Source organism: Rattus rattus, chromosome 3, assembly GCF_011064425.1.
Source record: "Rattus rattus isolate New Zealand chromosome 3, Rrattus_CSIRO_v1, whole genome shotgun sequence".
NCBI lineage: Eukaryota > Metazoa > Chordata > Mammalia > Rodentia > Muridae > Rattus > Rattus rattus.
Window position 1 is genome coordinate 4,984,915 of NC_046156.1, and position 22,685 is coordinate 5,007,599.

The following is a 22,685-nucleotide window of genomic DNA, read 5'->3' on the forward strand; positions in this document are numbered from 1 at the left end:
GCAAGGACTGAAGGAGCTGAAGGAGTTTGCAACCCCATAGGAAGAACAACAATATCAACCAACCAGACACCCCCCAAAGCTCCCAAACCATCAAGAAAAGAGTATACATGGGGGGACCCATGGTTCCAGCTGGATGTGTAGCAGAGGATTGCCTTATCTGACATCACTGGAAGGGGATCCCCATGGCCATGTGGAGGCTCGATGACCCAGGGTAGGGGAATGCTAGAGCACTGAAGCAGGAGTGGGTGTGGAGTGGAAAAGCACCCTCATAGAGGCAGCGGAGAGGGGATAGGAGGCTTGTGAAGGGGAAACTGGAAAGGGGGATAACATTTGAAATGTAAACAAATAAATTACCCAATAAAAATGAAAAAAGGGGGATTTTGTTTAAAACAACAGAGGTAGCTGTTTTTAAGAACAAAATGAATTCACTGAATCAGTGATTTGAAACAAAGGAAGAAAGTGGATGTAGTAACATGAAAACAGGAACAGGAACTGACACTGCTGAATAACGCTATCGGAATTAAACGTCCACTGTTGTTTAAAAGTACATAGATAAGAAAGCTTAGCACTGTGTACCAGAAACCATGTGAGCACGGGCCCTAAATATGAAGAGACTTCTCAGAAAAGTTAGAAACTCACCTCACCAACTACAGAGGTGCTTGCTAGTTCAGTGATCTACTGCTTACCCAAGAACTGCAAATGCATTTGCTTGATAGTTCAAGGAAGTATGGGGTGAAATCTATGAAATCTGACTCACACGAATTATTATCACAACCAAGAGGGAAGATGACCTATGTGGACTGGGTAAGCACGGGGTTTTAGAAGAAGCATGTCGCACTGGCAGAAGGCGTCGGTGCCAACCGAAGAAATAATGAGGATGAAAATAAACTCTTCACGGACATTCAGAGAAGTTCACAGACTGAAGACAAATGTGTGTGGAGTTTGCGGAGAAGAGTTAACAACAGGGCATGAGGAGCTATAACCTCCCAGGTACAGAACAAATTGAGCCCTAAATGAAATAGGATTGTGTGAGGTCACATGCTCAAAGACCTCTGTCCTTCTCACAAGCAAAGAAGAGCCTCATGAATTATCACAAAGCAAATTCATCACACCTGAGATAAAATGGCTGATTATTCTCTCTGCAGATTCTAGGGTCAATTCACAGAAATGTTGGGTATGGGGGAATGAAGGCCTAAAAGAACATTTGACCAACGAAAGAAGCATTAAATGGGTGCAAAATGATTCCCGGATGAGTGTGAATATATATGTATATATGTGTGTATGATATATATGATGTATGTATACATATATGTAATATATTATATACATTATATAATATATACCACATATACATTTCTCATATATATATATATATATATATATACACACATGCATATGTATATGTGTACACATATATATGAGATATAGTGATTTGTGATTCTGATGAGGGTTTCCAACTTTTTAGCTCTGCATACCCATCCACCACCATGTGCAAATGAGAGGATCAACATAAAATGGAGGAATTTACGAATGCAGGAAAAAAAATGGTCTAGGGTTGAACTTGAGTAGACTGATAATGTTCTCAAGTAATTGGAGATTTTTTTAGAACAGGACTTTGAACCCACAGCACCTTGGCCGTGCAAGGTAGCAAACATCACCACATTGTGCACCTCTTGGATGCCACGTGGTCTGGAGTAGGTTGTCATGGAAACACAGTATGTGATACATGTCTCCAATGTAATACAATCAGACATACCAAGTTTCAGTCATCAGTTTAAATGTTTCTTTCACTGGCTCCTAGAAAAGGCCTGTCTGTTTGATGATGTTATTCATTGACCGCAGCTGGACATAGAACTTTGCAAACTAGTATTCACATGGTACATGTCAGGTTTTCAGATCCCAGATGTTGTTTTACCTTCTCGTATGTTGTAAAGCCCCAGTGTTTCACCCGATGAGATGCCTTTCACAATGATGCAGTTGTGACTTCTACCAGAATTAGAACTTTGCTGGCACCTACATCAAGAGTGGCTGTTTCTCCCTCAAAAGCTGAACACAGATTCTGAAGATGCACAGGCTAAACGTGAAGCCCAGGCTTGAGCAATCGCTTCCCACTGAATAAGTCAAGAAAAGATACCAGCATCTCCATGGTATTTCTCCACACTGTCAAGAGTGGATGCTTTTGTGAGGATGTGTTCAAGTTTTCTAAACAGTAGCTAATATGCAAAATTGGTTAACGGAATCTGTAAAGAAATGTCCTATTATTTAAATATTCATACACAGGTGTGGAGAAGTAGATCACTGGTTAAGAGCGCTGACTCCTCTTGCAGAGGACCCAGGTTTGATTCCCAGGTTCACAACTATCAATAACTCCACTTCCAAAGAAATCTGGTGCCCTCTTCTGGACACTGTGGTCACTGCACACAGTGCACAGACACACATGCACACAAAATACCCAAATAAATAAATCTCAAAAATTTAAAAATATTAATGTACATTGTCCCCTTTGTAATTACATACCTATGCAAAGTAGTGACTGATCACAATCCAAAAGCAAAATATGTTTAAAATAAATGTAAGCAGATGTACACCTCAAAAGAAAGACATGTGCCTAATCAAACACATGAATCGGTAAATGTAATTTGTAACACAAACCCCACTTTATCAAAGTTGGAAGATGGAGACAGGACAATTTCCAGTATTTGCTGAATTCATTCCTTTTATGTCATTCCAAATGACCTAAGTTTTAATTGGTATGATTTTAAGTCAATTACAATACAAACTGTATTTTCATTTTTCCATTTCATTTATTTCTCCCATTTCCTCACACTGTTCACATACCTCAGATATGTGCAATCGAACAAAAACTGTGTTTAGCAGCAGTGGCTACCAACTTTAAACAAATGATCAATTATTCAAATTAATTTCTAACAAGAGTCTACACAAATCAAATATGTTTCCCTGTTAAGATTTTTGTGTCTATGAAATCAAAGAGCTGTGTTCCTAATATCCCCCAGGAGGAGTATTCTCTGACAGGCAATGCAAGCATGCTATTTTATGGATCCCTTTTATTTATAATAAGCATCATGTATGACCTTGCTTTAAAAAGATGAACTAGAAAGCCTTAAACATTTACAGAAATCAGAAAACTGTCCTGACAGACATATGTGAAGTCAACACCAGCTCAGGTGTTGCAATTCAAGGTCAAATTCATTTTACCTCCTCCAGTACCCCAGGTCCTTTCTCTAGCCCTAGTGCTTTGAAGCAAATTCAAGACCTCACACTATTCCACCAAGACCACTTGACTTGTCCTAACAGTTCTTGGATTAGAGTTCACAGTGGAACAAGAAGGAAGACACAGATTGAAGAGAGTTTTTCTATTTTCACTTTGCTGAGGCGGCTGCCAAGAGAGAAAATTGGTTAAAGGAGATAATATGTACATGAGGACCAGGCTAGCCTTCAATTACTATGACAGTTCTTTGGAAAATAAGCTATTTATAGAGTTCTAAATAATATCTTTTAAGCCTTTTCACTATGATTAAATTCAACACTGCAGCACAAATATAAAGGGTTTTCTGAGACAGGGACCTTTCCCATGAAGTTGTAGTGAACCAGAATCTATAAACGGTTCAAAGCAGTGTCTACAACTAAATGTTTTCTTAAAACCCAATATACAAAGTTGAAAAACATAAAAACCCACATCTCAACTTTGGGAACGGAACATATATATGAAGACTTAGTGAAATTCCATAAAGATCAATTTAGTTCTGGACTGAAAGGGGTTAAAAAAAACCTCCCCTAAATTGAGCAAATTTACTAGCTATTTGGAAAGTACAATGCGTTGGCATCCGTTCAAAAGCACAACACTTAATGTTACCAACACTGCCAAGTCCCTTCTTCACTCTCTCCGGCTTTCAGAGAAAGTGATTAAGACCAATTCCCTTGCCAGCTGGATGCTGGAGAACATCAAAGGTTCTCTGTCAGGATGCAGAACTTGACGTGGACTGGAAAGCCCAATGCTGATAGATAACCCCTTGGCATCATATTCAAAGCTTGTGGACCACACTAAAGCCCTATCATCGCCTATCACTGCCTTTGGGAAATAGCTAGGGTAGTACAAATGCTGGTCTTGGGGCCCGGGGGTTGGGGGACTAGTGCACAGCTACTTTTCATAACTGAGAACTAGTCATCTATTGCAATAGCCAATTTTCTCTATTTCTGTTGTGTCCACGTGTGGCAGAACAATGAATAAAGGTTTCAGGGGAACAATCACTAGGCGGGACTTCCTGGTCGGAGAGAGGAAGAAGGGAGGCAGGAGAAAGTGACTTCCTTTTGGATGGGAGACATCGTGGTAACCAAAATGTAGGACGCAGAGGCCCCCGTTCAGGTGGCGGATCTGTTGGGATCTGCTTCCGAAGGACTTATAACTTAGAATGGCTTGCAAATTAGGACGCTAGTTGCTGTGCCCAGAGATTGTGTTACCTGTTTATCCTAAACTAAGTTTGTGTGGTGCTTTCCTTCACGCGGTGACTCAACCGGGTTCCAGAGAGAAATAGCGGGTTTTCGAGAAGTGCACCCCCAAAAGCCAAGGGAATTTGGGAGCGTGGGGTTGGTAGAGCGACCCACCGTGGGGACTTAGCGAGCCAGGCGGAGAGCTTTCAGAGCTAGGGGGCAGAGAGTCTGCTGAGATGAGAACAGGTCAGCCAGTCTGCCCACAGGTGCCTTGCCAGCGGTAGCATGGGATTCCTATTTTTATTTCATGCTACATCCACTAATTTCATTTCACTGTTGCCTTTCGGAGAAGGAAGAGTAGGCGCTGAATTAAAAAATAACATAATAGTTGTCGATGATGGTGGTAATAATAAAGTAACTGTAAACTTAAAAAAAAAATTAAGGCACGACTGTGAAGATTTCTGGCTGGCTGTGTGGTGCGTGTGTCAAGAGAGTTCTTATCTCTGCGGATAAGATATCTGAGGATAGCGATGCCTCCTTGGTCACTTGAAACCATGGGTCTTCTTCAAGATTAGAGCCTCAGCTTAAAATGTAAGAAATCAGAACTTTATAATTTAAGATTTTTTTTTCTGCCGCACCTTAGAAAACACATGTTAATTCTTGGCAGCACATACATATGTCAATACAAAACTAAGACGGTCAAGTTTAATAAAATGATTTTGTTATTATGTAGAATGTCTTATGTATCTTACACTGGCCATTCAATCTGAAATATATGGCAAGCAATTTCACTCACTTTTCTTCACAGACCACTAGCACATTTTTTTCCTTGTAATTTGAAGCTATTTCTGGAAGGTGGTCTATATGCTACAGGAGAGACAAAGAATTATCTGTCACCTGGCTGTGAAGCCGGCCTCTCTAGTCATGACTGGCACAGAAAGACTTGCCATTGGAGCAGCAGAGGCACAAGACATTGGACGACACCAGTCACTTTCTTATTGAATGATTTAAGGCTCACTCCTCAACGTGAAACCTATACCTGTGATCATTACTAAGGCAAGAACCTGTGACTAGACAGGTCCTAGGTCTTAGGGGAGAATCTGCTACTATTAATTTGCTTAACGGGCATAGTATCAAACCAACTCCTAACCGGAAATTATTACACTCACAGACCAGTGCACATCTCAACTCTCATCAGAGAAGTTTCCATTTGCAACAGGCTAACCAACAACTGACCAAGAATAAGATGTTATAAAATGTACAGTTTTGTATGTATGTGGAACATATATAATCCTCCTCCAAAAGGGTCGGAGATCATGGCAGTAAAAGGGGGGAAAATGTAAGAAAAAGAAATGACGGCAAGGCAACTGCATGTATGATCTCATATTGCTTACACAGAATGCAGTGCAAGCCTTAATCAGACCAAGTCTGATTGAGCACACGGTGCCACCCCTGAGAGTCATTGGGACTTCTTAGCATTCAGGGGAAAGGGAGTCAGTGCTCTCTAAGAGTGCAGCCCCTAGTAAGCTAACCATGCCCCGGTGGAAGATAACAAGAATAGTAAGATAGGAACATTTTGGCAGCATAAACTGCTCTTGATGGTTTGAGAAAAAGGACAAAAGACGCAAAGTTGGGTGTCTCTGGAAGAAGAGTGGATTTAAGAAGAGATGTAGAATAGAAGTGAATATGACCAAAACATGTACAAACTCTAATAACTGATAACAATAGATTATTTTAAGGATTCTGAGCTAAATCAGCTTATAAGAGAAAATTGCAAAATTTGTTTTTCTGGGCCTGGCTTACCTCATTCAGGATCATTTTTTCTAGTTTCATCCATTTAGCTGTGAATTTCATTTTTTATTTTGGTTTTGGGTTTTTTTGTTTTGTTTTGTTTTAAAGATTTATTTATTTTATGTATGTGAGTACACTATGCATACATGCTGTCTTTAGACACACCAGAAAAGGGCATCAGATTCCATTACAGATTGTTGGGAGCCACCATGTGGTTGCTGGGAATTGAATTCAGAACCCCTGAAAAAGCAGTCGGTCCTCTTAGCCACGGAGCCATCTCTCTAGCCCCAAATTTCATGTTTCTTAACAGCTAGAAAATATTCCATTTTGTAAATGAACCATGTTTTCATTACCAATTCTTCATTTGATGGACATCTAGTCTTTTCCCAGTTTCTGGCTATCATAAATACATCATCAATGAACATGGGAAATGAAATGTCTGTGGGTTGGGGCAAAGCATCCTTTGGGTATAGATCTAAGGGTGGTATAGCTGGATGTTGAAGTAGACTAATTCTTATCTTTCTGATGAACCACACATGTTTTCCATAGTGGTTGTTCATGTATGCTCTCCTTCCAGCAATGGATGCATGCCCCCCTTCCCTTTATTCTACATCTTCACCTGCATGAGCTTGATTTATTGATCTTGGGCATTCTGATGGGTGTAAAATGAAATCTCAAAGTAGTTTTGATTTGCATTTCCCTAATGGTTAAGGATGTTGAAGTTTCTTTAATGCTTCTCTGCCACTTGAATTTCTCTTTCTTTCTTTTTTCCTTTCTTTTTCTTACTTTCTTTCTTTCTTTCTTTCTTTCTTTCTTTCATTCATTCTTTCTTTGTTTCTTAAACTCTGCTTAGTTTTATACCTTGCTTTTTAATTGGGTACTTCATATTTGGATGTTCAGTTTCTTAGTTCTTTATATATCCTAGATACTAATCCTCTCTCTGATGGGTAGTTGCTAAATAATGTTTCACTAATGTCATCCTTTGCCATGCTGATGTTGCTCAATTTCACAAGGTCACATTTGTTATTTGTTGTTTCTTTGTGCCTGTGCTCTTGGTCTTCTGCTCAGAGAGCCCCTTCCCTGTGCCAACGAGTTCCAGACTTTTCCTAATTTTCTCTTCTGTAAAATTCAGGAGGTATTCAGATTCGTGTTGATGTCCTCGATCCAGTTGGAGTTGAGATTTGTGCAGGGTAATAAGTGTGGATATATTTGCATTCTTCTATATTCTGCCACCTAGTTTGGCCAGCATCATTTGTTGATGATGCTCTCCTTTTCCCAGTGTATTTCTGGCTTCTTTATTGAAAAATCAGGTATCTTTATGTGTGTGTAGATTTATATCTGTTTCTTTATATCTGTTCCATTGACCAACAGCTCTGATTTATGCCAACACCATGATGTCTTTATTGTTACAGCTCTGGAGTACAACTCAGTATCAAGGACACTTTTATGACTCAGAATTGTTTTAGCATTTAAGATTTAGATATGAGTGTTTCAATCTGAATAACCGCATAGTTTAGATAGCTAATAAAGAAACAGTGAGGATGACAGATATTCTAAGGAAAGGGACAGTGAAATTTACATTATAAATAGAGAAAGCATGAACCAGAATGGAGGATTAAACGGAGAGGGGATGGGAAGACCAGGTAAAAAAAAAGGAATGTAGGGAGGGATAACTAATGATAAAGGTCTTGTGGAAAACCACACCACTATTGAAGCTTCCATCACTCTTACTCGTGTTCATGGTACTGCAAGGTACTATGTATGTCACTGGAGGAGAAAAATAATCATATCACTCAGCTACAAACCTTGAGATCTGGAGTGAGAATCCTGCAAGACAGTCTGTTACGAAAGTACTGCAGATGTTATGAGAATAACCAACCACTCTTTATACTTAATACCCAGTCCTTCAGATGGAACTCATACCTGAAACTTCTGACAAGGCCAAGAACTTGACCCTGAGTAAGTCATGGGCCTAGGGGGAAACCTAACACTAATATTCAGCTGAATGAATAAATAAAAGGATTCCTAATGACATTCTGCTCTACCTGTAAGTCAGAGCCTCACTCAGCCCTCATCAGAAAACCTTCTTTTAGTAGATGATACTAACACAGAGACCCACAACTGGTGAGTTGGGTGAGTGTGGGAGACTTTGGAGTACTCAATCCTAAATGAATGTCTTCATCAAAGCCCATTCCTCAAGGTTCAGAGACCTATTGAGAAGAGGAGGCAGAAATACTCTAAGAGGTGATGGATGACTCCTAGGAAACAGCGCCTTCCAGACACAATAAGCCTGATGCACATAGGAACTCACAGACTACGGTAGCACAGTCATGGCGTGCACAAATTCTAGAACACTCCCAGCTCTGAGAAGAGAAGCTAGACACAAAGTCCCACCACCAAGAAGCCATTTGCAACTCATACCGGATGGATAAGGGACAATGGGTTTTCTTCTGTTGAGTGGCAATGGGTGTATCACCCACTCACCAGGACAGGTCCCACACATGCCAAGGACTAGCTAATCATACAGAAAGGACTGCGTGGATTTGGGTGTGCTTTGGTTTTATTTTATTTCTGCAACTTTTTTGTCTCATTGATTTTCTTTGTTTGGATTTTCTTATTTTAAATACAAAGAGAGAAGAAACATGAAGTTATGTGGAGTTAGAAAGGTGAGAAGAATATAGGAAGCGTTGAAGGAAGAAAAGGAATTTAATAAAAATACACAAAGAAAAAATGAAAATAAAAAAGAAAATAAAAATTAGTTTTTCCAATAAGGATATGACAAACTACAAAGAATTTTTGCAGACATTAGCAAAGACAACGAATTCTGTTGATCCGCAGATTCAATGGGTGGAATTGGCTCTCCATCACCATAAAAATCCAGAAGCATTAAAGAAAGCGTGTTACTAAATCCTGAAAGGCCTCCCTAACAAACTATTGTGAGTGGGCTTGTCCCTCACTTTCTCCTTCACTGACTCATTAATTTACTTTCTCTGTGTTACCCTCATAAAATCCAGATCCCAGGGTCTGCTGAACAGCAGCCCGAAGGCTTAAAACTCCATGATTTTCCAAAATAAATACAGCAAAGAAGAACAAAAAGTTCATCTCCTCAAAATATTAAAATCTATCACTTAATTTAAATATTAAAATCTATCACCTAATTTTGTCAGTCATGTTAATTTCACCAAAACAACAACCAGAGAAAGATAAACATCCTGTTTGATAGTGATCATTGCTGGAAAAATTCTAGATTTTACCAGTTTGTTGGAAGCAAGTTCTTGTTATCATTGGTTGATGTATAACATGTGGTATATCTATGAAACCACGTGTAATCCAATACCAAAGTTTCATGAGAGAGGAAAAGACTTAGCATGTTGCCCTCAAGAACACACACACACACACACACACACACACACACACACACACACACACACCATGGGCGAAAGAATCGTTTATTTAAATATAATTGACATGAAACTAGCTGAGGACATGTTATACAGAGTGATTTCATCATGGAAGAGGCCCTAGTTCCAATCCCTAGCCCTAGCATTGCATTAGTTTATTATTAGTATTATTACTATTGTTGTGAAATATAAAAAATAAAGCCCAGAAAATCGTTAGTTTATTGTAAGCCAGCCAGGGTTTTAGAAACAAAATTTAGCTTCCTAGGTATTTAAAGCAGAGGTGGTGTAAAGTAGGAATTTATTATAAAGGAACAGGAACTCTCCAGACACTAGGGAGATTGGTGCATCCTAGTGTATAGTTCTAGGGGGAAGTACTAATGACCCAACTGGAGGAATAGGTGGTTGTGGTCAGAAGGAGGCAGAAATACTTCTTCTGACAGCCTCGAGTCGTAGGGGAGGGAAAATGGAGAAATATCCTGGTCACTCAATCTCATCTTCCCACTGATAGTAAACAAGGAATGCAAAGGGACAAAGTCTGGGGAATTGCACCCCCTCTTCTTCCCACACACAAAGAACCAGAGGGGATACAGGGCCACAGACCACTGACACACACCACACTGTCACTACTTTTGATAAACTTTTAAAAAATAAAGTATTAATTTTTATTCCAAAGAGCATATTTTTAATTATGAAAAATACATTTAAAGTAAGTTCATTAGTAGGCTTATATGCAAAATAATCACACAACCAAAAGAAATTTTGAATCATTGAATTATTCTGATATAATTAGATTGGCCAAAACAATTATCTAGACATATTTAAAAGCACTCTGTTGTTCTATAATTAATAAATTGTTATTAGCTGATATGCCATGTAGCATACCTGGCAATAGAATAGTTCTCAGCATTGCCACACATGACGTCACACATGACACATCACCATACATGGCACATCACCACACATGACATACTGCCACATATGACATATCACCACACATGACATATCACCACACATGACATCATACATGACACATCACCACTATGACACATTGCCACACATGACATATCATCACACATGACACCATACATGATACCTTGCCACACATGACACATTGCTACACATGACACATCACCACACATGACACCATACGTGATACCTTGCCACACATGACACATTGCTACACATGACACATTGCCACACGTGACACTACACATGACACATCACCACACATGACATACTGCCACACATGACATCATACATGACACATCACCACATATGACACGTTGCCACATATATGTTCCCACACATGACATACCACCATACATGGCATCATACATGACATACTTCCACACATGACACATTGCCACATATGGCACATTGCCACACATGACACATTGCCACACATGACAGCACATATGACACATCACCACACATGACATATCCCAGATAGCTCAAGTCAACAATTAAAATCAAGGATGGCACCTTCCTTCCTTAAGAACTTTGGATTATGCTTTTATGAAGTCTATCAAATCAGCACATGAACATTTAAATAATACCTTAATGTTACAAATTGAAGATCTTCGTGCTGATGAACAGTTTACTGGGAGAATATGGTACTTTGCTGTACAGGAGGGACTCAGCTTACAAGGAGACATCCCAATGGTCTTCCCTAAGGATATCTAATTGACTTCTATTTATTGGTGATTCCACTTCCTCATACATAAATCATTTGTTGTAACCAACAGTATGCATTTCAATCCAGATTACTTAATGTAGAATGAAAACAGCAAATGTGTTGGCCTACAGGAATGAATACTCAAGGTACCATTTCTAAATCTATTGCCAAGATTATGGTTCCAGCAGAAACATCCTCTGTGGAAACATGTACTCTCCTGAATGTGCATCACCTGCCCTTCTCCCCAAAAGTCACACAGCATGTAACCCAGTAACTGATACTCAAGTCCAGTCCATAGAATGCATAACTGTGTTCTTTTGCTAAAGTAACAGAATGTATCACTTGTAAGGAAGACTTTCTTTCTCTCCCTCCCTTCCCTCCTTCCTTCCTTTGATTAAAAGCACAACAAGCACAGAGTAAGTTATCTTGAATTAATATCAGGGAAGTGGCTGGAAATTTACAAAATCCATGCAGAATGGCTGAATGAATAAACATCGTAAAAAGGATTTGAAAATGAAATGTTTAAGAATTGCACAGATGCTGGGCATGGTGGCATACTCCTTTCATCCCAGCACTCAGGAGTCCGAGGCAGGCAGATCTCTTTGAGTTTGAGGCTAGCCAGGTCTACAAAGTGAGTTCCAGGACCAGCAGTTTCCAAGACAGACAGAGAAACCCTGTCTGGAAAAAGAATGAGCAAAACAAAGAACTGTGCAGGTGTGGGGAAGATACAAATGTTTGTAACTGTTTACAAAGACTACAGGCATCTTCAACCTGTTTGCCCAACAGTATTTGACAGTAAAGTGGGAACAAAGAAACTGATTGATGTTTTAGTTATCACCAAAAATTCATCTGAGTTATATGTAAATTTCTGTGCTTCTGCTCCTCAGGGCTAGCAGCCCTGGGTCCTAAAGAAGTCCTTGCTTTGATTGTCCTCTGCTTTGTCACCAAATGACACAATGACTCAGATCTGCTACATACAACAAAATGCAAAGTGAAGACTGGAGAAAAAGTACACCTCCCCATTTACCAATCAACACATTTTGTTAGAAATAGAATAATGCAGTTGAATTTAGTGAACATCAAATTCTATATTGATACAAATGGGGGAAATGATGTTTTTAAAACTAGGATGTATTCTGGAAACTCATGTATTTTTTGAAATAAAAAGTTTGTGTAAGAGTTACTCTGTTGAATACATGTATCATTAAATGCTTTGCCTGGAATGTCCACACAGGTCTACTGAGTGGCTCAGAAGGGTGTGTCTTTCTGGCAGCCTGAAAAGATGGAGGGTAAGAGCTGAAACCTTGGTGATTATCTGTAACTCAATGTACTTCCTCTAGGTGAGCTAAACAGTGGTGACCATTCACAAGGTGGCAGACAGTGGAAAATGGCAGGGTTTCCTTTGTGTTACAGCTCCACTCAAGGGAAGGTTTTGGTTGCTTGTTATTCTTTTCTTTAAAAAACCGACTCCCTGGAACTTTGGAGACAGGAGTGTATCAGCTGACCTTTGACTTTGCCCTTCATTAACAATCAGGAGCATCTACATCACTAACTGCCGTGTTTGGACTTCCCAGGCTTTAGCACTCCGAGAGGCCTGCCCACAGTTATATCACTACTCTCCATAAGATGCTTTAAGGAATGTGCTGTAATATTTTTTTTTAAAAAAAGCGACAATAAATTGTCATATTGAACTGTTAAGTGTTTTCTTAGGTGTTCATTTCATACTCTTTGATAAGAATGGGGCACATGTTTGTAGGGTAGAGTTTTGTTTTTCTAGTGAGTAACAAAATAGCATATATATATATATATATATATATATATATATATATATCTTCTAATGAGAGCATGTCCCCTGAGTTGGCCACCATCTGCTCTTTCCCAAGCCCACCTGTACCAGCCCATGGGCAAAGTCAATACCAGATGCTAAGGAAGTCACAGAGAACTGAGAGCAATGTTCAATGTTTTAATGAACATGCAATCTCCTATAAATAAATCATAAATCGTCCCTAAAACCTGGGTGATCAAAAAGTTCAATAATTAGAGAATTTATATAGAATTATGAAATTGATGAAAACAGTAAAGCAGATAAAATTTGCTTCCAGTGACAAAAACGGTATTTAAAATGTTGACAATTGCTTAATATCACTGAGAAGTTTCAAGAGTCAAGAGTTCCCTAAAATGCTATAAAGCTCAAGTGTGCCATACAAGGATGAGGTCTGAAGTCTATAAGCAAGCAAGAAACACACCACAGTAGGAACATGCTCCGGATACTTCAATTGGCCATAACACTTATTAAACTGATCATTAGGAAAGGAATTGCCAAGGTATTTCACCAGGATGTGAGTGAGGGATCAAATCCTTCAGGCTGAAAATGGTGCCGCTTGTCATACTCTAGCCATTTGCTACTTCAAATGCACACAGATTTCTGTTTCTTCAATTCGAGCTTGCATCTAAAGCTGATGTTCAAACTTACCAAGAAACTAATAATGTGAATAAAGGGGAGTTTAATTCACATCTGCTCCGTGACAAAGCACACCTCGCCTTTGTCAAAAATGAAAAGTTATTCTACCATACTGTAGCAAAATCCATTACTTTTGTGTTCTCAAGACAATTAACAAAAAATAATATGTTCTTAAAACAAGGTATTAACATGTATTAGAACTGATCTGTGTAACTGGCCTCGAGAACAATTAAAAAGCTTTAAGTCATACCTCAAACCTACATCTTTAAATTTAAAACGTTGCCTGCTTCAATCATAAATAAGCATTCTTCCCCACCTTAGACATGCATGTATTATACTGGCTTCATGTAATCTGTACTCATAAGCAAACTACCACCCAGTGGAGAGAGCGAAGATCTTTCAGGGAGATTGGCAAAGCAAACCAGGTTGGGAGGGGTAGGTGGTTCTATGGGAAGTGAAGGAGTAAGGCAGGGCAGGGAACCCTGTTTAGCTCTTAAGTATTACTGGTCATCGATTTATATCTAATTGGAAAGGAAATCTTCCCTGGGCACACTTAGCAGTGTGCTTTCTGGGAAAACAGGTTAGGGGGGGTCCTTTCACGACAAACACTCTGTTCACACGCTCAGCTCAGTGAAAATAGAGGAAAACAAGAGGGAAACTAAAGAGAGAAGAGGAAGGGAAGTGTGTGTGGGGGGGGTGTTCACGTGTGTGGTGAGTGTGGAGTTCACCCTTTAAACACTGAGGGAGAACCTGAGTGTGAAGTGTTCCTTACAGGAGGGAAGTGCCAGTGTGTGAGAGGGTAGAAGAGCTGAGAGGGAGTGTGCTCATAAAATCGAGATTTATGGGATCTGAAAATGGTACTGGACCTTCAGTGTGGGTGTGACAGAAAAGTGCATGGGAGGCAAAGCTAAAGACAGATGAGGGTCTGGGAGGGGAAGACCGGGGCTATGGTGAGGAACAAAAATTAGTGGAAAGGGAAATCTGGAGAAACAGGGAGGATAAGGAATGACAGGACCCAAGGTGAGGGCAAAACAGTGGAAAAGGAATAGAATAGGGGTAAACAGGAGACAGGAGGCAATGGGGTGACTGAAGAGGGAGTTGGACGAACGGGATAGGGGAAAGAGGAAGAGAAAAACAAGGAAGGAGAATAGCTACAAGAGGGGAGAAAGCTGAATGGAACATTTGGATCTTACTGTTCAAGTGAGGGAAAATAAATGGGGCACAGAGCCAGCAGTTGGGAAAAGTCGCTTACGGAGTGAAGCAGAAACAAGCCCTGTAAACTTGTCAGACTCCTGGAGTACTGCTGGCAGCAGAGCGGAGACCCAGCTACAAAGTGGCACCTGCCCCTCCTTCAAACCCCATACTCCCTAACCCCCGGCAGCCTAGAAAGCTTTCCCTCTCTCCCTAACCCAACCAGTCCCCTGCCCCGGGGTCCGGGAGCCCGGGAAGGGTCATGCGTGGCTAGCCTGAGGTGTGGTGTTTTTGCTCGTGAGCAACAGCAGGATTCACGCTCGCAGTAAAGCAAGGTGCAGAGAGGGAAAGGGACGGAAAGACAGACTGAGGCAAGTGTGGAGAGGGCGCGCGGTCCCTACCTGAGCACCGCCGTGTCACCTTTCCTCACCAGCATGTTGTCCACGGCCGCCCAGGGGAAGTCCACGCTCTGCCCAGCCGGGAGGCAAGAGCACAGGCTCAGAAGCACCGCCGCCAGCCACTGGTTCGAGCAACAAGCGCCCTGCGCCAGGAGCACCATGTCCGTGCCTGCCAGGCTGCTCGCTCTCCGGCAGCGTCGGCTCCCACCCCCTGCTGCTGGCGAGGCTGCCCGATAACCAGGCGGCGCGCCACACGAGATTTTTTTTTCCTCTTTTCCTTTTTCTGAGTGGGTGGGTGGGTTTCTTCTCTTTCTCGCCCCCTCCCTAGTTGTCGGGCGTAGTTTCCCTCTTTCCCCGGCCTCGCCTCCTTTCTGCTCCTCTGCAGCTTGCCTTCCCTCCCTCCCCTCCCGCCCCCTGGCACCGCGCTCCACCTCCTTCGGGGCGCCCGGCCGCGTCCGGAGCGTAGCTAATCCCTGGCGGCCGCACACCGTCCTGCGAGGCGGCGAGCAGAGCGCGGGAGGCGGCGCAGGCAGCGCGGGGCGCAGCAGCGGCCGGCGGCCCCCGGGCTCGCGCGCGTTGCCAAGCGGCCGTTTCCGTAGCAACCCCGCCCGGGGATGGAGGACCAAGCTGGGAGGGGGGCTGAGAAGCGAAAGAGATACATCAAAAAGAGGGAAGGAGAGGGACAGGGAAGCTAGGGCGACTGAGGATACTCCGAGGTCTAGTCCGGCTTGACAGCAGGAGCTAGAGAGCTTTGCGAGCCGCGGGGCTGGGAAGTCAGGGCATGGGGGCCAGGCCGGCCCTCCGGTTCTTTCAGCTCCCCGGGCCCCCGACTTTAAAGTGCTCAAGTTGGGGTCGGCGCCATCATGACGCCCAAGACTGTGAGTGAGTTGGCTTTTTTTGTTGTTGTCTTGTTGTATGTTTTTTTTTTTTTTAATCCTTACTAGCTAATAGCGCTGTTAAGAAACTGCCAGCTAGCTTCTCTCTCTCTCTCTCTCTCTCTCTCTCTCTCTCTCTCTCTCTCCTCTCTCTCTCTCTCTCTCTCTCTCTCTCCCCTCTCTCTCTCCTTCCCTTTTCCTTCCCTCCCTTCCTTATTTTTCTTTACAGTGCTTATGTCTTTTCACCCTCTTTGGAGATGAGCGGGGATTGTGGCGGCACTGCCGCTCTGCGGGAACACTATTCAGGCCTGCGGACCGAATGCTAGTGCATGTGTGAGTCCGCCTGTGCGAACTGGAGAACGCCTGCCCTTCTCTGTGCGTCTTGATTCTAACTTGCGCATGAGTGTGTGTGAGCGTGTGGTGTCAGCACGGAGTGTGCACTTGTGAGAGGGAGACAGTGTGCAGGGCGCGTGCAGGGCCCGGGAGCGCGCGACACGCAGGCGCAATGGGAGGGATGGGCGGGCCTTGCTGGGATGCAGAGTTGGAGGAGGCTGCAATCAGTGTTTTAATTGTGTGGAGCTAGGCGGTCCTGTTATGTAAGAGGCAGTTTAACCCATTTGAGCCTATTGGGCGGAAGACTCGCGCATTAGGTTGAAGCCAAGGCATTCCTCGGCTTTAAGGAGTCCCTGTTGTATTATTTTTTTCACCGACTACCAGCTGGGGTGAACCTGCATCCTTTGAGCAGTAACCTCAACCCCTCAAGCTGCAAGCAGTGCCCCGGCGGTCTGCTAGCCGACGCCCAGGTCAAGGCAAAACTGGGTACAAGGCACAGGGTCATCCCATCGTCCACTCTCCACACACCCCCCCACTCCGCCCCCTTCTGGCACTCATTTTTAGCATTAAGATCCTAGAGCTCTTCCAGGCGATTTGCAAATCAATGAGAGAATCTGAATCCAGAACAGCGGTTCCAGTGCCCGTGAAGAGTTTGGGAAGCTGGTGGTTAGAAATAACTTACCCTCCCCACTTGGTCCCCCCACACTCCTGCCAGTAGTGGTATTTACAAAACACATTCGTCTTTCACTGATGCTCATTTGAACTCCTTATTTCTCAACGCCTGCAGGGCGCCGCAGTAGAGCGCACTGAAGCAAGGATCTCTGCAGGGGTCAGCATCCGGCTTCCTCCCCAGACTGAGTTCTTGATGAGGCAGGCAGGAGTCGTAGTTGTTGGTGGTACCCAGGGTGGCTTTTTGTTTTTTATTTTTATTTATCACAGTGTCTTAAGGATAGATGGGGTAGGGCCAACAACTCACATCACCGGAGACCACCCAAACCGACTTATCCAGGAGCCTCTAAACAACATCACTACCCTGCAGAAGATTCCCTGTGAGGCACAGCAATTAACCAAGAGGTTTTTTGCAGGAGCTACTGATCTGATTAGTATTCAGGCTTAATTCTCAGAACCCGCTCGGGAATTGAAAGTGCGGTAGTATTCAGCCGCATTTCGAAACATCAATAAAATGTTAGTCATTTGCGGATGAATGAAAACATTTTTCTTTACCGTCTGCTGTGCTAGGGAAATTATTGTCAAATGACAGCCTCCCACTAATATTGGTGCCAGATACCTAAAGCTCTCCTCTTGTGTACTTCATTTAACATTCTTGGCAGCGCACTCTGGATAAAGCTTAAAATTATCTAGGACAAACGAGGTATTAGAAGACTTGACTTCCCACTACGTGGCCAACTAGTTCCATGCGGTATTATTTCGCTATCGATAAACTAGACGCCAATGAAAAGAGGCAGAAGGCTCAGCTTCTGGCATTGAGCCAAAGTTTAATGATATTGTATGCAGTGATCGAAGAGCCAGTGCCTTCGAGTACAAGCCACTGAAAGACGTTCTTTCCTAACTGCTTTCCCCAGAGACTAACATCTTCAGCGGTGATGGGAGGGAGGGGACGGCGTTGGATGGGATTGGGGGGGGGGATTCTGTGGCCAAGGAGTGAGCTCTGCAGCAATTTTAATATGTACAACAACCCTTCAGGCTTGTAAACCGAAACTGGAGCCACTTCTATTTAAAGGCAATGAGTTTCCCTTCCTGTTTCTAGTTTCTATCTGGGCTTCTAGTCAATGATCAGAAAACACTTAACTCTTACAGAGCCAATCCAGGTAAAAGTGAAGGGGAAACCAGGGTGATCAATGTTGGGATATTAGAATTTTTTTTGTAAGTGTGGCACAGTTAAGGAATGCATGCAGGGCAGTTGCTCTATCCCAGCACGTTTATGCTGTCCTCTGATTAAACGGGGAAATGGGAAGTAAGTTTAACCTCATGTGACTGTGGCTTGCCTTTTGACCCTTCTGAGGGTTCATATCTGAGGGGATTTTTTTTTTTTTTTTTTTTTTTTAGGTTTCCAGCATTGCTTCTGAGGTCTCAGAATCCATCCCAGTAGAGATATAAATTCTGGAATTCTTGGTTCTAGAGCAAAACCAAGTAAGAAAATGAAACAGGTAGAATAAAAGGCCACACTATCTTCAAATGTCTGGTGACCTGATGGGGTTTCATGGGATGGAACCCTGGTCAGATGTTATAGAAGCTGACAGAGATGCTGTGTCTTACTTTGTAAGCATGCGTCTCGCTATTTCTAAAGAAATCAAATGACCGATATGGAGTTGATTTGGAACAGCCATGTGGAGCCAAGTGGTGATAACCAGAACTTGTCCATTGGTCTGCATGTATTTCTCCTCATGACCTATGTTTTTAAACACTCAATGGTCCTGGAAAGGAGACTGTTATAAAAGGTTTTGTTTTAAGATTCAGTAGTGCAAATGAGATCACTATTATAAAACACAGGGCAGAAAGTAACTGCTCTATTTGTTTTTTGTTGATGGTGAGTGAAGCCAGCTTCAACTCCCAGCTCACTAGTCTCTGTGCATGGAGAATTTTAGGCAGGGCAGGACCTAGCATCTATGTGAAAGCCAGGCTAACTGCTCGATCACTTGCCCAGTGATTCATTTTGAGTTAAAAAAAAAAACAGGCATAAGTTTGAGGCATTTTTCATCCACTGTAAAACATTAAAAACAAACCACCAACAACAACACCCTTAGGGAATTGTTAGAGATTCTCAGCCGAGCCCCTTAGAAGTTTGGAACCAGGTAACTAGGATGGTCTTGGCAAATGCTCAGTAGCTCTGTAGCCTCAGCAGATAAAAGTTATCAGCACCAGGACAGGGTGACTGCCCTATCATTCTCCATCATCACTAAGTATCTTGCCTTACAGAACCATTCCAAGTTAAGAACTGAACATTCGATCAGAGGTCACAAGTATAAACATCTGTGTAGTTAACCTCCCCCCCAACTCACACGTATACAAAGATGCACACAGACACGTACATACACACAGACACACACACACAGACACACACAAACACACATACACACACAGACACACATACACACACATTCACACATACACACACATATACACACACTCAGACACATATATACACATACACACACACACACACACACACACACACATACACAGACACATACACACGCATTGATGAGGCAGGGCTGTGGCCCACACCCATACTGCCTTGAAGTTTACCAAGACAGACATGCTCCTCATAAGTCAGGCTACACTGAACTCTGATTCATTGAAGAGATCTGGTTAGACAAATTGGGGAGGATGTAATAATTAGCCCCAATTCAATTCTTTCCCGTGTCCTACATGTACTGTGCTGTGGCCATATACAGCTCTCTTGGTGCCTGGAGTGTGTCCTTCCCCCATATGCAGGTCTTTGGTAAAGGCTGCTGTGAGGTAGGTGCAGGGGAAGGTCCTCTTAGATTTAGGTCAGAGTTGAAATGACAAGTCTCAGCTTTCAGTGATTAACTGCCTTCCAGGAAGAGCTGCCTCTGGCCTTTGTGCCTCTGTGTTTCTTACATTAGACCTACAGGGTAGGCAGCCTGAGAAATAAATGTTGAATAAAGAGGAGGGGAATTATTGACCAGTGGAGTCATTCCATCTAAGCAGTGAGTCACAGCACAGAGGTCTGTGAGCTGCTAGGGTGGGTGGGGATGGTGCCCAAGTTGTGTCCCAAAGTTCCCTACATTCCCCAGAGAGATGCCACAAGAGTCACCTAAGTGCTTCAACAGGAATCTTCTAAGTATGAGAGAAAAAAAAATTCTCAAGCACTAAAATCTTTTTTTTTTTTTGCTTGTAAGATGAGATTTAAGTACATTTCATTACATATTTTCATGGATTCTACAAAAAGCAATAACTTTCATTTAATAATCTTAATGATCCTTTTCACTTCCAAAACGCCCATAGGAGCATCTGGTATATGAATTATAACAAAAACATCAAATTTGATGTTTTTAATTGTTTGGCAAAAAAATAAAATAAAATGTCATTTTTCCAAATAAGTATGCCATTTTGTTATTCCTTTTCATAATGCGTCAAAAGTTCTTACTCAATATAGATGTGTTTATTTTCCGCATTTACTGTCTCTATAACTACCTCCTTCTTTCTTTGTTCTTTGGCAATTTCTCTGTCTTTTGTGCATGTGAATAGGACTGCTTACTGTGTAAGCTTAAGGCATTTTGACTGGAATTGGCAGCTTTCATTTGGAATAATTATTACTCCTAATTTTGTAAAGGAGGAGCATGTAAACTATGGATATTTTAAATAGGTTCAAAAGTCAAAAGGAATTCTAGAAACCTCCTCACTGTGGATTATGATACTCATAAGGAAGTAAAGACCAGAGGAAAGGACCCATGTTTGAAGTGGATAAAGTTTAACGAACTATATGAAAACCTTTCAAAATTTACAATAACCTCCCAGGTTCGTTCCCTTGTTTCCTCTTGTTCTGAAAGCAATCACTTTTAGATACACACTAAAGGAAACTTTGATAAAGCACTGGGCTGTGTATCTGCTTCTATACAGATTGAAGACAGGGTCATCTGCTCCCAACCAAACACACCCCGAGATCGCTATCTGTATCACCTTCATAGGTTTACTCAAGAGAGCAAGTGGTCATCAGCCCTGGAAAGGGGCGGAGCTTCTCAGCGCCTGGTGCTGAAGGCGTTCATGCTACTGCTGGTATCTTTACCCTTTCCTCTTCTACAGCATCCAGGTCTCCAGCCTCTGGATCCTGGCCCCTGTGTTCAGGATGGGTCTTTCCCCATCAGCAGGTCGTCTCTGAAACACCCTCAGGTAAACAATTCTCAGTCCACCATGATTGTACACCAAATCAGCTGACAACAAGAATAAAGCATCATAACTGATAAATACTGGGCATGGAAACCAAGTCAGCAAAAGCCTGTCTCCCTAAAGAGAGTTATGGCACAGTTGTGGACATTAAATGATGTAACAATACGGGGTCTGGAAAACAAAGCTAAACAAATACACCAAGCTAAGTTTCAACAATGGTAGCTGAAAATTAAACTGATAATGTGCAGAGCATCAGATTTCCACATGCGGCAGTTGGTCTTTGACAGTACGTAAAAAAATAGAATAAAAATAAAATAAATTCAAACAGATGAAATATTTAAACAGGACCCGAGCCCATCTTTCTCCCTTGTAAACAACTTGGAGGGAGATGTCCTTGGTACTCACTTTGAAAGTGATTGAGATACCATATCAAAGCCTTGGGACAAAATCAACAGTACACAGCATGAAAAATATAAATAGCTTTCAAACTTAAAAGTATCAAAATGGAAGAGGAGTCTTCAGAATAAGGAAGGCGTTTTCGGGTTGCATTTTTGGTGATGATGTGACACTCAAAATTTATAAGGAACACTTAACAATTCACTGGCAGCAAAGAAAATAATTACATGAAACTGGACTCAGCGTGAGCAGACCCAGACCTTTCTCCAAAGAAAACATATGATGTCCAGTAGATATCATCGCCATCCTCATCACCACCACCACAACCATAATCACCTCCACCACGATCCACTAGGGCTACTCTTTGTTTCTGTTGTTCTTGCTTGTTTTGTGTCCATCCCAATACCTCTCGCTCACTACGACTCAGGTACGCCTACGGCTGCTTCAGGTAAAGAAGGCCTACAGCGGAGGAGAAATTGAAAAAGTACAAATTCCGTCTGACAAACAAAGTATTACACACCAGTACTCCCACGATGAATGGTCTCCATGTCCGAGTGTGAACCAGAGGACGAGTGGACTGAGCCTCTGTTCTCAACAGCCCACAGACGCTCCATGTTGAAGTGACAGTGACAACTATGCCTCTGAGCTCCCTTTCATCTGTGGCAAGGCAAAGATAGGAGACTGTACAATCTCTAGGGCTCCTTCCAGGATATCGGTGCACCCTATGTTGAATTGCCGAATGCTTGGCTTGCTGCTACAGATCATGGTCAGTACAGGACTCACTAGCAGAGAAAGCTCATTCCTGGGCAGGCAACAGCAACTCTAGCTTTCAGTTCTTCTGGA

At 42.3% G+C, this 22,685-nt stretch overlaps 1 long non-coding RNA gene across 4 annotated transcripts in view; it reads left to right on the forward strand.

Annotated features, from left to right (window-relative positions):
• The first annotated feature begins 15,970 nt into the window (after positions 1 to 15,970).
• The window catches only part of LOC116896134, a 68,174-nt gene continuing 61,459 nt past the window's right edge, over positions 15,971 to 22,685 (forward strand). For 2 of the 4 annotated variants that reach the window (XR_004387312.1, XR_004387314.1), the window contains exon 1: positions 15,971 to 16,248. This is a non-coding gene — a long non-coding RNA (uncharacterized LOC116896134). The remainder of the gene's footprint in view (positions 16,249 to 22,685) is intronic. The other 2 variants (XR_004387313.1, XR_004387311.1) reach the window with 1 other exon arrangement.